Genomic DNA, 17,362 nt, shown 5'->3' with positions numbered 1-17,362 from the left:
TGAGGGAAATTCAGTTCAGTTCAGTCACTCAGTTGTGTCCAACTCTTTGCAACCCCATGGACTGCAGCACACCAGGCCTCCCTGTCCATCACCAACTCCCCCAGCTGGCCCAAACTCATGTCCACCGAGTCAGTGATGCCATCCAACCATCTCATCCTCTGTCATCCCCTTCCCCTCCTGCCTTCAATCTTTCTCAGCATCAGGGTCTTTTCCAGTGAGTCAGCTCTTCGCATCAGGTGGCCAAAGTATTGGAGCTTAAGATTCAGCATCAGTCCTTCTAATGAATGTTCAGGATTGATTTCCTTTAGGATTGACTGGTTTGATCTCCTTGCAGTGCAAGGGACTCTCAAGAATCTTCTCTAACACCACAGTTCAAAAGCATCAATTCTTTGGCATTCAATCTTCTTTATGGTCCAACTCTCACATCCATACATGACTACTGAAAAAACCATAGCTTTGACTAGATGGACTTTTGTCGGCAAAGTAATGTCTCTGCTTTTTAATATGCTGTCTAGGTTGGTCATAGCTTTTCTTCCAAGGAGCAAGCATCTTTTAATTTCATGGCGGTAGACACCATCTGCAGTGATTTGGAAGCCCAAGAAAATAAAGTCTGTCACTGTTTCTATTGTTTCCCCATCTATTAGCCAAGGAATGAAATGACAGGACCAGATGCCATGATCTTGGTTTTTTGAATATTGAGTTTTAAGCCAGTTTTTACACTCTCCTCAATCACTTTCATCAAGAGGCTCTCTCTAGTTCCTTCTCGCTTTCTGCCATTAGAGTGGTATCATCTGCATATCTGAGGTTATTGATATGCCTGCCGGCAATCTTGATTCCAGCTTGTGCTTCATCCTGTCTGGCATTTCACATGATATACTTTGTATATAAGTTAAATAAGCAGGCTGACAATATATAGCCTTGATGTACTTCTTTCCCAATTTTGAAACAGTCCATTGTTCCATGTCTGGTTCTAACTATTGCTTCTTGACCTGCATACAGATCTCTCAGGAGGCAGGTAAAGTAGCCTGGTATTCCCATCTCTTGAAGAATTTTCCACAGTTTGTGGTGATCCACACAGTCAAAAGTTTTAGTGTAGTCAATGAAGCAGAAGTAGATGTTTTTCTGGAACTCTCTTGCTTTTTCTTTTTTTCTTTTTTTTTTTTTTCTCTTGCTTTTTCAATGATCCAACAGATGTTGACAATTTGATCTCTGGCTCCTGTGCCTTTTCTAAATCCAGCTGTACATCTGGAAGTTCTCAGTTCACGTACTATTGAAGCCTTGCTTGGAGAATTTTGAGGATTACTTTGCTAGCATGTGAGATGAGTACAATTGTGCAGTAGTTTGAACATTCTTTTGCATTGCCTTTCTTTGGGATTGGAATGAAAACTGACCTTTTCCAGTCCTGTGGCCCCTGCTGAATTTTCCAAATGTGCTGGCATAGTGAGTGCAGCACTTTCACAGTATCGTCTTTTAGGATTTGAAATAGGTCAGCTGGAGTTCCATTATCTCCACTAGCTTTGTTCTTAGTGAAGGAAGTTGCACAAACCAAAACACAGGACATCTTCCTCAACACCTCCATTCTCCCCATGTCCCACTTACCAGCAATCAAGTCCTATTGATTCTTTTATTTTCTAGAAAACAAACAGATCTTTTGCCATTTCTGATTATAAAAGTAATACACATTTTTTCGAAGTTTTTAAAATTGTACAGAAATAACAAAGAAGGTATAAATCACCCAACACCCTCCATCCATAGATATTCAGTTAACATTTGATATATTGTACACACATCTAGGAGAAGGCAATGGCACCCCACTCCAGTACTCACCTGGAAAATCCCATGGATGGAGGAGCCTGGTAGGCTGAGGTCCATGGGGTCGCTGAGGATCGGACACAACTGAGCGACTTCACTTTCACTTTTCACTTTCATGCATTGGAGAAGGAAATGGCAACCCACTCCAGTGTTCTTGCCTGGAGAATCCCAGGGACAGGGCATCCTGGTGGGCTGCCGTCTATGGGGTCACACAGAGTCGGACACGACTGAAGTGACTCAGCAGCAGCACACACATCTAGACATTTCTTTTTAATTTGGACATTCAGTCACTCAACGCTTATTGAGTGCTTACTATAGGCCAATCATTGTGTTGGATATATATGTATGTTTATACACACACACACACATATATATACATTTCCTTTATAATTAAAAATATGGAATCTTAATAGACACAAACCATTCTTAACAAGGCACATCTTTCCATTTTGATTAATATAAATCCACATAATATATCTGAATAGGTTCATAGTATTCCACTTAATGGCTATAGCATAATTTACTTACTTAATCCAGTTCCTTCTGATAGATCTTTAGGTTATATCCAAAATTTGATGTTATCGCTTATATATGGAATCTAAAATATGACACAAATGAACATATCAGTGAAAAAAAAACCAGACTCACAAATATAGAGAACAGACCTGTGGTTGTCAGAGGGGAGGGAGTCAGGGGAAGAACTGGGAGCTGGGGTCAGCAGATGCAAACTATTACACACAGGAAGGGTGAACAGGGTCCTATTGTATAGCACAGGGAGTATGGTTCCTATCCTGTGATAAACCATAGTGGAAAAGAATATATATGTGTAACCAAGTCACTTTACAGCAGAAATTAAACACAACATTGTAAATCAATTATACTTCAATAAAATTTTAAAAAGCAAAAAAATGTGGTGTTATCAATAATTTGCAATAAACATCCTTATACATAAATCTTTTCTCATTTGTTCAATTACTGTTTTAGAATAAATCCCTGGAAGGAGAACTGTGGGATCAGGGATATGCACACTTTTAAGGCTTTCAATAAATATTGGAAAACATCCTCCAGTGGTACAAGAACATTTGCTCCCCATCAACAGTATGAACGTTTCCCTACACCCTCTTGACACCAAATATTATCAATCTAATTGGCCAATCTGCCAAATAAAACTTGTCATTGTTTAATTAGAAGGGAATGGCAAACCACTTCAGTATTCTTGCCTTGAGAATCCCATGAACAGTATGAAAAGGCAAAATGGTAGGAGACTGAAACAGGAACTCCCCAGGTCAGTAGGTGCCCAATATGCTACTGGAGATCAGTGGAGAAATAACTCCAGAAAGAATGAAGGGATGGAGCCAAAGCAAAAACAACACCCAGCTGTGGATGTGACTGGTGATAGAAGCAAGGTCCAATGCTGTAAAGAGCAATATTGCATAGGAACCTGGAATGTCAGGTCCATGAATCAAGGCAAATTGGAAGTGGTCAAACAGGAGATGGCAAGAGTGAATGTCAACATTCTAGGAATCAGCGAACTGAAATGGACTGGAATGGGTGAATTTAACTCAGATGACCATTATATCTACTACTGCAGGCAAGAATCCCTCAGAAGAAATGCAGTGGCCATCATGGTCAACAAAAGAGTCCAAAATGCAGTACTTGGATGCAATCTCAAAGACGACAGAATGATCTCTGTTCGTTTCCAAGGCAAACCATTCAATATCATAGTAATCCAAGTCTATGCCCCAACCAGTAATGCTGAAGAAGCTGAAGTTGAACGGTTCTATGAAGACCTACAAGACCTTTTAGAACTAACACCCCAAAAAGATGTCCTTTGCATTATAGGGGACTGGAATGCAAAAGTAGGAAGTCAAGAAACACCTGGAGTAACAGGCAAATTTGGCCTTGGAATATGGAATGAAGCAGGGCAAAGACCAATAGAGTTTTGCCAAGAAAATGCACTGGTCATAGCAAACACCCACTTCCAACAACACAAGAGAAGACTCTACACATGGACATCACCAGATGGTCAACACTGAAATCAGATTGATTATATTCTTTGCAGCCAAAGATGGAGAAGCTCTATACAGTCAGCAAAAACAAGACCAGGAGCTGACTGTGGCTCAGATCATGAACTCCTTATTACCAAATTCAGACTTAAAGTGAAGAAAGTAGGGAAAAAACCACTAGACCATTCAGGTATGACCTAAATCAAATCCCTTATGATTATACAGTGGAAGTGAGAAATAGATTTAAGGGCCTAGATCTGATAGATAGAGTGCCTGATGAACTATGGAATGAGGTTCATGACATTGTACAGGAGACAGGGATCAAGACCATCCCCATGGAAAAGAAATGCACAAAAGCAAAATGGCTGTCTGGCGAGGCCTTACAAATAGCTGTGAAAATAACAGAAGCGAAAAGCAAAGGAGAAAAGGAAAGATATAAGCATCTGAATGCAGAGTTCCAAAGAATAACAAGAAGAGATAAGAAAGCCTTCTTCAGCAATCAATGCAAAGAAATAGAGGAAAACAACAGAACAGGAAAGACTAGAGATCTCTTCAAGAAAATTAGAGATACCAAGGGAACATTTCATGCAAAGATGGGCTCGATAAGGGACAGAAATGGTATGGACCTAACAGAAGCAGAAGATATTACGAAGAGGTGGCAAGAATACACAGAAGAACTGTACAAAAAAGATCTTCACAACCCAGATAATCACAATGGTGTGATCATTGACCTAGAGCCAGACATCCTGGAATGGGAAGTCAAGTGGGCCTTAGAAAGCATCACTATGAACAAAGCTAGTGGAGGTGATGGAATTCCAGTTGAGCTCTTTCAAATCCTGAAAGATGATGCTGTGAAAGTGCTGCACTCAATATGCCAGCAAATGTGGAAAACTCAGCAGTGGCCACAGGACTGGAAAAGGTCACTTTTCATTCCAATCCCAAAGAAAGGCAATGCCAAAGAATGCTCAAACTACCGCACGATTGCACTCATCTCACACGCTAGTAAAATAATGCTCAAAATTCTCCAAGCCAGGCTTCAGCATATGTGAACCATGAACTTCCTGATGTTCAAGCTGGTTTTAGAAAAGGCATAGGAACCAGAGATCAAATTGCCAACATCCGCTGGATCATGGAAAAAGCAAGAGAGTTCCAGAAAAACATCTATTTCTGCTTTATTGACTATGCCTAAGCCTTTGACTGTGTGGATCACAATAAACTGTGGAAAATTCTGAAAGAGATGGGAATACCAGACCACCTGACCTGCCCCTTAAGAAATCTGTATGCAGGTCAGGAAGCAACAGTTAGAACTGGACATGGAACAACCAACTGGTTCCAAATAGGAAAAGGAGTTCGTCAAGGCTGTATATTGTCACCCTGCTTATTTAACTTCTATGCAGAGTACATCATGAGAAATGCTGGATTAGAAGAAGCACAAGCTGGAATCAAGATTGCCAGGAGAAATATCAATAACTTCAGATATGCAGATGACACCACCCTGATGGCAGAAAGTGAACCGGAACTAAAAAGCCTCCTGATGAAAGTGAAAGTGGAGAGTGAAAAAGTTGGCTTAAAGCTCAACATTCAGAAAATGAAGATCATGGCATCCGGTCCCATCACTTCATGGGAAACAGATGGGGAAACAGTGGAAACAGTGTCAGACTTTATTTTTTTGGGCTCCAAAATCACTGCAGATGGTGACTGCAGCCATGAGATTAAAAGATGCTTACTCCTTGGAAGAAAAGTTATGACCAACCTAGATAGCATATACAAAAGCAGAGACATTACTTTGCCAACAAAAATCCGTCTAGTCAAGGCTATGGTTTTTCCTGTGGTCATGTATGGATGTGAGAGTTGGACTGTGAAGAAGGCTGAGCACCGAACAATTGATGCTTTTGAACTGTGGTGTTGGAGAAGACTCTTGAGAGTCCCTTGGACTGCAAGGAGATCCAACCAGTCCATTCTGAAGGAGATCAGCCCTGGGATTTTTGGAGGGAATGATACTGAAGCTTAAACTCCAGTACTTTGGCCACCTCACTCGAAGAGTTGGCTCATTGGAAAAGACTCTGATGCTGGGAGGGATTGGGGGCAGGAGGAGAAGGGGACGACAGAGGATGAGATGGCTGGATGGCATCGCTGACTCGATGGACGTGAGTCTGAGTGAACTCCGGGAGTTGGTGATGGACAGGGAGGCCTGGCGTGCTGCGATTCGTGGGGTCGCACAGAGTCGGACACGACTGAGCAACTGAACTGAACTGATTGTTTGATTTGGATTTATTACGACTGAAATGGAATATCTTTTTATACTTTTCTTGCTTATTTCTATTTCTTTGGCAAATTGCTTGTTCATGCCCTTTGCCAATTTATAAAATAGTTTTAAAACTTCCTCTTTATGTGTATAAACTCTTTATATGTAAGAAATAACAACCCTTCATCTATCATGTATGTTATATACACTTATAAAATAAGTGATATAAGTCTTCTGTTTTTGTTTATGACATCTTTAGAACAGCAGCTGACAATTTTTACATAGTCTAATAACTTTTTAATGATTTCTTCTTTTGGGGTCATGCTAAGAGAGGACTTTGATGCCACCAAATTTAAAAAGATAGAAAGATCTTTTCTTATGGTACCTTTCAGTTATCCATAAGCTTTGGTTTTTACGTTTTTGATATTTTTCTTCCAAAATTTCTCTTGGTATAATATTTGTTAATTTTCACATATAGGAAAGCACCTAAATCAATATGAATATGGGATTATATTGCAAAAATTTTTGACCATCAACAAACTAAAAATAGAAGGAAATTTCTCAACCATAAAGGGCATCTATAAAAACAAACTAAACTACAGCTAACATGATACTTAGTGCTTTTCTTCTAATATCAGGGATAAGGCAAGGATGTCCACTCTTACTATTTCTAAACAGTATGTATTACAAATCCAGGCCTTAAAAGAGAAAGAGAGAATTAGAAATAGAAGATATAAACATTAGAAAGGTAGAAGTTAAATGGTCTTTTCTTGCCAATGATGTAAGTTCAGAAAATTCTCAGAAATCTACCAAAAACACCTAATGAACAAACAAGAAAAACTAGCAGCAGCACAGAATAAAAGATCAATATAGTAAAAGCAATGGTATTTCTAGTCCTTAGCAGCAAATAATAAGAAAATTAACATTTTTTAAATGATACAATTTGTGGGTGTCAAAATTTTTTTAAATCTTAGAATAAACTGAAAAAATATCATAATATCTCTACTATAATGACATGAAAATGATACAATATTACTGGGAGAAATTAAGCAAGATATAAATAACATGCAGAGATATACCACAGTTATAGATTAGAAGAGTCAATATTGTTAAGTTTTTCATTCTCCCCAAATTGATCTATAAATTCAATGCAATATCTATTAAAATATTAGAGAGATATTTTTGCACAAGTTGACAAAGTGATTCTAAAACTAAGTGGAAATACAAAGAATCTGGAATAACTGAAACAAAATAGGGGGAAAGGAGCAAAATTAGAGGATTTATATTAGCTGATTCCAAGACTTATATTATAAAGCTCCAGTTATGAAGATGGAATGATATTGGTATAAGGGTAAACATATACATCAGTTGAATAGACTAAAGAGTCCAGAAATAGACCAATGTATGTACAGCCAGTTGATTTTCAATGACACAAGCACCAACATAACTCAATGGAGAAAAGACAGTGTTTTAAACAAATGGTGTTAAAATAGCTACAAAGATCTAGCACAGCCATAAATAAATAAATAAAAGTTTGTCAGTTTCCTACAAAGTTAAGCATATGCATATATAACCTGGAGATTCCAATCCTATGTATTTATCTAAAAGAAATTATATATGTGTGTATATATTATGCATATAATATATATACAAATTTGCATATGTCATATATACAAAAATGTCATATATACATAAAGTAGAGAGTCTTGGCAACACTTGCATTCATATAGCTTGAAACTCTGGTAACAATCCAAATATTCATCCACAGGTGAATTGATAAACAAACTGTGCTATATGCAGAAAACAGGCCACTGCTCTGCAATAAAAATGAACCATTGATACATTCAACAACATGGGGAATCTCAAAATAATTATGCTGAGTAAAAGAAGCCAGGTAATAAGGGGTATGCGTGGTAGGATTTATGGGCCTCAGTTTATATGACTGAATAGCAAAACTAACCCACAATGCTAGAAATCACAGCTATGGTTACCTTGTAGTAATTCGACATGGGGGCACCAGGAAACTTCTTGAAGAGACAGAAATGTTCAACCTCTTAACAGGGGTGACCATTACATAAGTATACACCTATATCAAAAGTTATCAAACTATACGCTTAAGACATGAATTTTATTGCACGTAAATCACACTCCAATAGAGCTTATCTTTTAAAAAAGCATTAGAACAGGATTTTGACAGCTTCTTGGACCTAGTATATTTTCCTTATATTGCAGGTTCTTTACTATATTAATCAAGATTCATTTGGGATTTTTTATTTTGGCCAAGCTTTTTTTGCAAGATCTTAGTTCCCCAACCAGGAATCAAACTGGCACCCACTGAAGTGGAAGCTCAGAGTCTTGACCACTGGATCACCAGGGAAGTCCCAAGATTCCTTTGATTTTAAGTAACAGAATTGGGAAAGGAGAATTGAGTTCAAAATTGGGAAGAGAGTACGTCAAGGCTGTATATTGTCACCTTGCTTATTTAACCTATATGCAGAGTACCTCAAGAGAAGTGCCAGAATGGATGAAGCACAAGCTAGAATCAAGATTGCTGGGAGAAATATCAATAACCTCAGATATGCAGATGACACCACTCTTATAGCAGAAAGTGAAGAGGAACTAAAGAATTTCTTGATGAGGTGAAAGAGGAGAGTAAAAAAAACTGGCTTAAAACTCAACATTCAAAAAACTAAGATCATGGCATCTGGTCCCATTCATGGCAGATAGATGGGGAAACAATAGAAACAGTGACAGACTTTATTTTCTTGGGCTTCCAAATCACTGCAGATGGTGTCTACAGCCATAAAATTAAAAGATACTTGTTCCTTGGAAGAAAAGTTATGACCAACCTAGACAGCATATTAAAAAGCAGAGACATTACTTTGCCAACAGTGGTCCATCTAGTCAAAGCTATGGTTTTTTCAGTAGTTCATGTATGGATATGAGAGTTGGACCATATAGAAGACTGAACACCAAAGAGTTGATGCTTTTAAACTGTGGTATTGCAGAAGACTCTTGAGAGTCACTTGGACCTCAAGGACATCAAACCAGTCAATCCTAAAAGAAATTAACCCTGAACATTCATTAGAAGGACTGATGCTGAATCTTAAGTTCCAATACTTCAGGTACCTGATGCGATGAACCGACTCATTGAAAAGACCCTGATGATGGGAAAGATTGAAGGCAGGAGGAGAAGGGGATGACAGAAGATGAGATGGTTGGATGGCATCACCAACTCAATGGACATGAGTTTGAGCAAGCTCGGGAGTTGGTGAAGGACAGAGAAATCTGGCATGCTGCAGTCCATGGGGTCGCAAAGAAACAGACACGACTGAGTGACTGAACAACAACAACAACTGGCCAAGAAAGTTCATTTGGATTTTCTGTAACATTTTACACTTCAAAAAGAACTTTTTGACCAATCCCATATTTTAAGAACAGAAGTTGGGCTGACCAGCATGAGGATCTCGGGGAGATCTGGCCGTGAGGCTGCTCTCAGGGACACCAGTGCCCTGCATTCCAAGAGTACTGAAGCTGCGAGCCTCTGCACCCTGTCTGGACGGTGGTGGACAGGGAGGACGCTGCACAGCTGCAAACAGGAAGCTGGGTAACGGCCTGCCACTGGGGCAGGCTCGCAGTCTATCTATTCAAACCATTTTTTCCAGTTGTCCTTTTCAGAAAATGGTGTCCATAAGCGGCATAGAGAAGAACTTCTGGGTGTCAGACCTTGGCAGCAGCCACTAGAATTGCTTTTCATCATGAGGGTTCTAACACCTACCTTCCCATATAAAGAGAGAGCAGGGCAAAGAAGGAACATGATTCTTCATTGACCATTAGCGTTCCCAAAGGAGATAAATTATTCTGCTTCGCAACCTAAATTCAACTAGATGGATATTGCACGGCCAAATAATATGCCCTTCAAAGCCCGTGAGATGTGGGCTCTACAGAACTTTTGCTGGTTGGCAGCATGTCTGAACCCATGTGAGAAGGGCATCAGAGTCTACCCCTTGGCATTCCAACAGACACCCAAATACTAAGGTACTATGTGCTTGATATGGGGCTAAGCTCTTGGCAGTGCTGAGAGGAAAGATGAAGGAAGGGGAGGGTGAGGGGGGTGATGCATGAAGTCACATAGCCACTCTCTAGTCAAAGCTCACAGGAATTGCACACTACCTGCTCCGTGTCTTTGCCATACTTACTATACCTTGGAGAACCCTCTCTTGTCCCTTCCACCTCTCCCAGTATCTCCACGTGTCCAAACATCACCCATCCTTCTAGATACAGCTGCAGGGCTGGTCCCAAGGCAGTGCGGGATGAGGCCACCCTCCATCACATCCTCCAGAGCACCCCCCCACCCACTCCATTAAAGACCAACCCACCCTGATTAACAAGTCTATAGACTCAGAAGGAGAAAAAGTGCTACTCATCTCATTTATCGGGCATATTATTCTCGTCAGCGGCTTTTAAAGGATTTTGCTAATGGCTCCGGGACTGTTCACACCATCACAATTAAGACATAGCTAATAAATTAAGTTTTATGGACATAAATCAGCAGGTATGCTTATTCAGCTGTTACACCTCACTTAGAAGTGGGCTTCGCACCTTAAGATGAAGCATGATTTCCATTCAGGAGTTGTAATGGCCTTGTTAATGGAATATTAATTACCTCTCTTGTTGGACAGCAAGATGTCTGCTCCTGCTCTCCTGCCAACAGTGTTCTTAGAGAAACACATTTTTCCAACTTTGTGTCACTATGGCTGACAGATCTCACTAAACCCACTCCGTCATCCCTCGCAGAAAGACAGGTTGAAGTTCACTGTCCCTTGAGGAGTCAGATAAACAAAACCTTAGGTGGTTACAGTGATGGTATGTGGTCTACCCTCCCAAAAAACACCGAGGTGTAGAAGAGGCATTGGGCTGAGGGTCAGGAGGACTGGTTTCTTACTTCCCATCACGGTCGGTTCAGGCTGCTATGTTGTCATTCAGTTATTAAGTCATGTCCGACTCTTTGCAACCCCGTGGACTGCAGCGCACCAGGCTTCCCTATCCTTCACTACCTCCCAGAGTTTGCTCAAACTCACGTCCATTGAGTTGATGATGCCATTCAACCATCTCATCCTCCATCACCCCCTTCTCCTCCTGCCCTCAATCTTTACCAACGAGTTGGCTCTTCACATCAGGTGGCCAAAGTATTGGAGCTTCAGCATCAGTCCTTCAGGTTGCCATACACTGGCTTAAATAACAAACTTTTAGTTCTCACAGTTCTGGAATATGGGAAGTCCAAGATCAAAGCACCGGCAGATTTGGTGTCTGAGAGAGCCCATCTCCTGGCTTGTAGAAGGCCACCTTTTTCCTGTGTGCTTACGTGGTGCTTCTCCCTCTTCCTATAAGGGCACTAATCCCATCATGAGGGCATCACCATGTGACCTCATCTAAACATAAACATCTCCCATAGGACTGTCCCCCATCACGTTGGAGGATAGGGCTTCCACCTATGAATTTTTGGTGAGGGGGACACAAACATTCAGCCCATAACACTTCCACCCCATCAATAGCTAGCATTATGACCTCAGGTAAGCCACTTACACTCTCTGGGCATCTGTTTCCCATTTATTACATGATATAATAAAGCGACCATGGATAAAACTGAGTGAAAAACGCAATCCTTAGAAAGATATCAGTATCGGACCATGTGCAGTATGCTCAGTTGTGTCCGGCTCTTTACAATCCCATGGGCTGTAGCCTGCCAGGCTCCTCTGCCCATGGGATTTTTCAGACAAGAATACTGGAACGGGTTACCATTTCCTACTCCGGAGGATATTCTTGACCCAGGAATCAAACTGGAGTCTCTTGCATTGGCAGGCAGGTTCTTTACCACTGTGTCGCCTGGGAAGTATTGGTGATAACCTTGCCCAGACCACAGAGGGTGGGTCCGAGAGAGCAGTGCAGCCAGCCTCTGCATTTTCTCAGCAGCTTCAGGACAGTGCGGGAGGCGGCCGCATTCAGTGCAGTTAACTGGGGAGGGCAGGGGGACAGGAGCGCAGCCCTGTCATCAACAGTGTGAGCTCCCCACAGGGACCCTTGGCTCACAGGAAAGCAGGACTATGCCATGAGAAGACCTCGAAGAGCAGTATTTTCCAGCAAGAAGATAAATGACAGTTGAACTGCGTCGGAGCGGTGACCTTGCCCTGGCCTTGGACCAAGTTGATTCTAAGAACCTGCTCAGCAAAGGCAGAGCTCAATCAGGACCTAACACACCTGGGCCCAGACCTGCTGCACCCCCAAATCTCTGTGCTATCTTAGACAAGTCCACACACCTCTCTGACCGCAGTTTCTTTCTCTCAACCTAATGATCTCAAGGTCAAACAGCCTCTTCCTCTGAGAAATGCCAGTTAAAATTGCTTCAGAATGTGCATCACCTTTCTTTCCTTCATCTAGGGAAAAATCCTCAGACCCAGGATCTGCTGGAAGAATTCCTTTCTTTGCATCCATTTAGCATATCAATTCTCGCATTTTCTGCTTGAACTTGAGAGCAAAGGACTCTGGAGCTGCGCCGTTGCCTATTTAATGCAAAGTTTTGCATATTCTCCTGGACTCTTTGCCCTTGAGTTGCCCACCACAGGCTAGCCCTGCTCCCTGGCTGAGGCTGAGGCCCACTCTCTCCACAGCTAATTGGGGCAGCTGCTCTCCCCTCACATCCTCCCCTCCCCTTGTAGACAGTGAAGTTCCAACCCAAAGTAGGAGGCAGAGAAGAGGTATAGAATGAGGGGGCGGAGGGTGTTGCAGGTGCTAAGTGGTCTGGGAAAAGCAATGGTCTGCAAAGCTCATGAGACAAAACCAAAGCAACTGATATTCTGATTTGAGCTACTGGACAGCAAGGGGCCCTGGAGCCAGAGGCTCTCACATAAGCAGTTGCATATTTTAATGTCAGTAGCGTTCAGGAGCTCCTAGGCTCCTCGCAAAAGTAGAAGAGGGAGGGAAGTGCCAAGGTGCCTTTTCTCCCCTGTGGCATATTGTCCTCTATTCACTCCACAGTGAAACTGCAGCCCTAGAGAGAGAAAGCTGCTTCTTGCCAGGAGTGGCCTTCAGAGGTGCTTTGGTCAGCTGTTACTGTGTAACAGACAATCCCAGTCTCATACCAAATTAAGCATTCATTTAGCTCAAGCATCTGCATGCACATCAGTTGAGGGTCAACTGATCCAGGCTGGGCTCAAGTTGCAGGGTGAACTGAGGCTGCTTCTCATTTCTTTCACAATTCTTGGTCCAGGGGGCTAGCTGGGGCTTGTCCTTCTCAGGACAAGAACCAAGGCACAAGAGAGCAAATGGAAACATAACACACTCCTCCAAGCCTAGCCCAAGCTGACACCCTATGTCTTCTGTCCCTTTCCATTCGCTGAATCAAGTCACATAACTAAGCCCAAAGTAAAGGGCCAGAGAAATATATTTTGCTGTATAGAAAGGACTGCAGAGCCATTTGGCAAAGACATAGATACAGGGAAAGGTAAAGAGTTGGGACCAATAATGCAATCCACAAAAGGAATGAGTCCCACAGCGCTTCATGGCTGATTGAACATTTTTCACACTTTCCTTAATTTACCCTTTATAACAGCCCTAAGAGACATATAGCTCCACCTCTATATTCATTCATTATAGATGAAGAAACTGAAACTCAGAAAGAGAAGTCATGCCAGAGATCACAATGTCATTAAGCATAACAATGTGTACATCAATCTCTTCATCTAACTTCAAGCCCAGAAATTTTGCCATAACTCAATGCTGGCTTTCCTTAAGGAGACCCTAGAGTATCTGGGATTTGTGGAAAGGCTCTCCCCATTACTTATATGAGTCTCCCATTGTCATATAATTTTATGAACAGCCAAAAGGAATTTCATTTTCTTAACCATAAATTAAAGAAATCAGGATGAAATGGATGAAATCAGGAACAGCAAATATCTGGCATGCATGCTGCCTCTAACCACTCCCACATCCATGACAGACATCACTAATCAATGATGGCACTCTTTCTTCATGAGCCTCAGAATAAGCTGGAGACAGTCACTGCTACTGAATGGGAGAGGACACAGAAGAAGGCTGTTTTTAAATGCTGTATAAACGTTTTCTGAGGCTCATCTAGTCCCCAGAGGCTATGATTCTGAAACCAACAAAAACAGCAGGGAAATAACAGTGTAAAAAGGCCACGTGGCTGAGATTAGAACTGATTCTAGTCCCACCTCTGCTATAACTCACTCCATGTGGGAAAGACAGTTAAATTTAACAGAGCATTTGTTGCATCAGTTTTGTGACCTTTTAAACCATTTATTTCAATTCCATAAACATTAATTGAGGATCCACTGAATGCCAAGCACTGCTATCAAGGAAATAAAGAAATGAATGTGACACCATCCCAAGGATGGCAGGGGGTGGAGAAAGCTCTGATTTCTGAGGTCCGGTCCAACACTAATACTCCACTAATATGAGGCTAAACAGCACAAAACACTGTCATGGGACTCATAATCCTGCAGGTCCCCAAGCCTGAAGGTCTCCTTCAAGGCAGGAGTATGGGGGTTATTATGCATGAGAGGATCTGACCCCAGAATGGGGATTGCCATACTCCAGTGTTCTCCATGCTCCTAGAGTGGAAAACAAATGTCATTTCAGGGCCAAGCCTTTTCAAACTCATCTTCCAGATTTTAGGTTGTAAATTCATGCTCTGCCACCACCAGCCTTGGGATCTTGAGGCTTCCACTCCCTCGCTGAGCAACTGCTTTCCTTATCTGAAAAATGGGGAGCATCCTCACTGCTATGGTGGGAAGTTGTCTGATGCTATTCAACAAGCAAATGCCTGTGGCCCAGATGCCCTAAATGAGTTCACATCCCTTTCCTTCCTCTCCTTCCCACACCCCATGCTCCAGCTCAGACCTCCCTCCCAACCTCAGAGCTTCTCCACCCTAGCTACACAGGGGAGTCCTTGGGGAACTTTTCAAAAGTAGAAATGCCTGGGTCTGATGTCAGACCAATGGAATCAGAGCCTCTGGGGATGGAGCCCAGCGAGTCATTCTTTTTGAAGCTTCCCAGGTGATGCTGATGGGCAGTCATGGGTGAGAACCACCACTCTGGCTCTTAGAGTTCTCCAGAGAAACAGAACCAATAGACATTAAGATAAAAATATAGAAATAGAGGTAGGCAGGTAGATAGATGATTGATTGATGATAGATAAATATTAAAGAATAGATAGAGATTTATTGTAAAGAATTTGCTTGAGATTATGGAGGCTGAACAGTCCCAGGATCAGCAGTCAGCAAGCTGGAGCCAGTCATATAATTCTAATCTTGGTCTAAAAGTTTGAGAACCAGGAGAATCAGTGTATAATTCTAGACTTAGTCCAAGTCCAAAGGCAGGAGAAGACCAGCCCAGTAGTCAGGCAGCAGCAGTTCCCTCCTACTCAGGTGTTTTGCTCCATCCAGGACTTCAGTAGATTGAATGAGGTTCTGCTTCACTCAGTCTACCAATTCAAATGTCAGTCTTATCCAAAATACCCTCACAGACACACCCAGAATAATGTTTAACCAAATATCTGGAAACCCTATGGCCCAGTAAAGTTGACACAATCCACTACCACCCGGGCCTTGGCCAACTTCTCCAGGCTTCCCAAACTCCCCAGTTCCATGGCTTTGCTCTTGCAGTTTTTTCTGCCTGGAGTGCCATTTCCCCAGCCCCAGCATTTTGCTAATCCAACTCTGAGCAGCCAACAGTCAAACTCCCTCCTCCAGGGAGCCTCCCATGAGCCACACCTGGGTTTCTGAGAGCAAAGCTGCTCCCCAATGACTGGGATGGCTCAGAGCCTTTCCTCAGCTCTGCTCTCTGTAAAGCTTGCCCCACCAAGAGGCAGGGAGAGCCAAACGGACAAGTCCTTGGGAGAACTGGAAGGAAGGGTCCATGTGAAAGCCAGGTGTGGGTTACCTGCTGCTAGTGATCAGGGACCAATTTGTTTGGAGATCAAGACAAAATACTGTGAATGTCCCGGTATCAGCACAGCTGCGGGCATCACTGAGGTCACATAACAGAATCCTCCAGTTTCTCCAGCCCGCTTCCACATCCTTCCACCTGCCCAAGGCACACTCCACCCGCCTCAGATCTTACCCTTGTTCCATATGCAGATGTGCAAGGAGGGACTTCCTTGGTGGTCCAGTGGCTAGGACTCTGTGCTTCCAATGCAGGGGGCCTAGGTTCAATTCCTGGTCAGAGAACTAGATTCCGCCTGCCACAACTAAGATCTGGCACAGAAAAATAAGTAAATAAATAAATAATTTTAAAAAGAGAAGAAATGTCCAGAGATAACACAGACTCACCCACACTCACAGACAGCACTCTCCTGCTCCTGCCCCAGCTCCTTCAGAGATGTCCCCGGTGGCCCTCACCTGCTCTCAGGAAGAACATTCTCCCCACTGCAGAACGCCCATTGTCCCTCCTAACCTGAGGCCACATCATGTCCCCAGTAAAGGCAGGAAGGGACTTGTGCCTGGTGCTGCCTGTCCTTTCAGCCCCGGGTTGTAAACAGCTCATCCCAAGGGCTCCAAGGCCAGGTCCCTGGGCTCCATGGACCAGACCCCAGGCTGCCCTCCCCACCACCTGCCTCTGCCTCCAGAGTCCCACGTGGGAGCCTCACCCCTGGCCAATCAACTCATGCATATGGATGGACACACAGCGGTGTGACCTGCCCAGGCTCAGAACTGACCACATTTTCATTCAAGCTTCTTGGCAGCACACCAATCATTCTGCAAAATTGAGGCACTTGGGACAAGTCCCTGGAAGAAATTTGGAGTCTGATCCCCACTACCCCTTGATGGGTTCTCCAGGAACACCTCCTACCCCCAGTTCTGTGGATTCTCACCTTAGGGGGAGTCAGGAGGTTACTCCTCTTTCAGAATTTTCTTCTTGGAATTGTTTGTGCTTTGCTTTATTCAAATATCTAAAATTTGTCCTATTCATATTTTCTCTATTTCACCATGATTATAATCCTCATTTGCTTCCTTGCTCAGGGGCACCTTGACCCACCAGCCCCTTTTTTTCTCAGTATATCTGCCATCTCGCCAAGATCTCTCTCCCACAAACATAGCATTGTCCATCTCTAGTGGGATTTGGAGCCCTGGTCTGCCTATGGCAGTTCTGGGGCCTGTTTAATTCACTTTGGCTCCCTCTTTTCCTCCTTTCCTTCTATGCACACCCGAGCTTGTTGGGGCACCTGAAGGGTGAGGTGGTACAAGGAGATAGTTTCCCTACTTGGAGCACCCATCACACC

At 42.8% G+C, this 17,362-nt stretch overlaps 1 non-coding gene across 1 annotated transcript; it reads left to right on the top strand.

Annotated features, from left to right (window-relative positions):
* The first annotated feature begins 16,237 nt into the window (after positions 1–16,237).
* Positions 16,238–16,310, top strand: TRNAG-UCC. The gene has a single exon. It is a non-coding gene; the product is annotated as a tRNA-Gly (tRNA).
* The last annotated feature ends 1,052 nt before the right edge of the window (positions 16,311–17,362 follow it).

This window comes from Bubalus bubalis, chromosome 6, assembly GCF_019923935.1.
Source record: "Bubalus bubalis isolate 160015118507 breed Murrah chromosome 6, NDDB_SH_1, whole genome shotgun sequence".
NCBI classification, from domain to species: Eukaryota; Metazoa; Chordata; class Mammalia; order Artiodactyla; family Bovidae; genus Bubalus; species Bubalus bubalis.
Note: the sequence above shows the minus strand (reverse complement) of the source record. Positions and strands in the feature narration are given on the sequence as shown.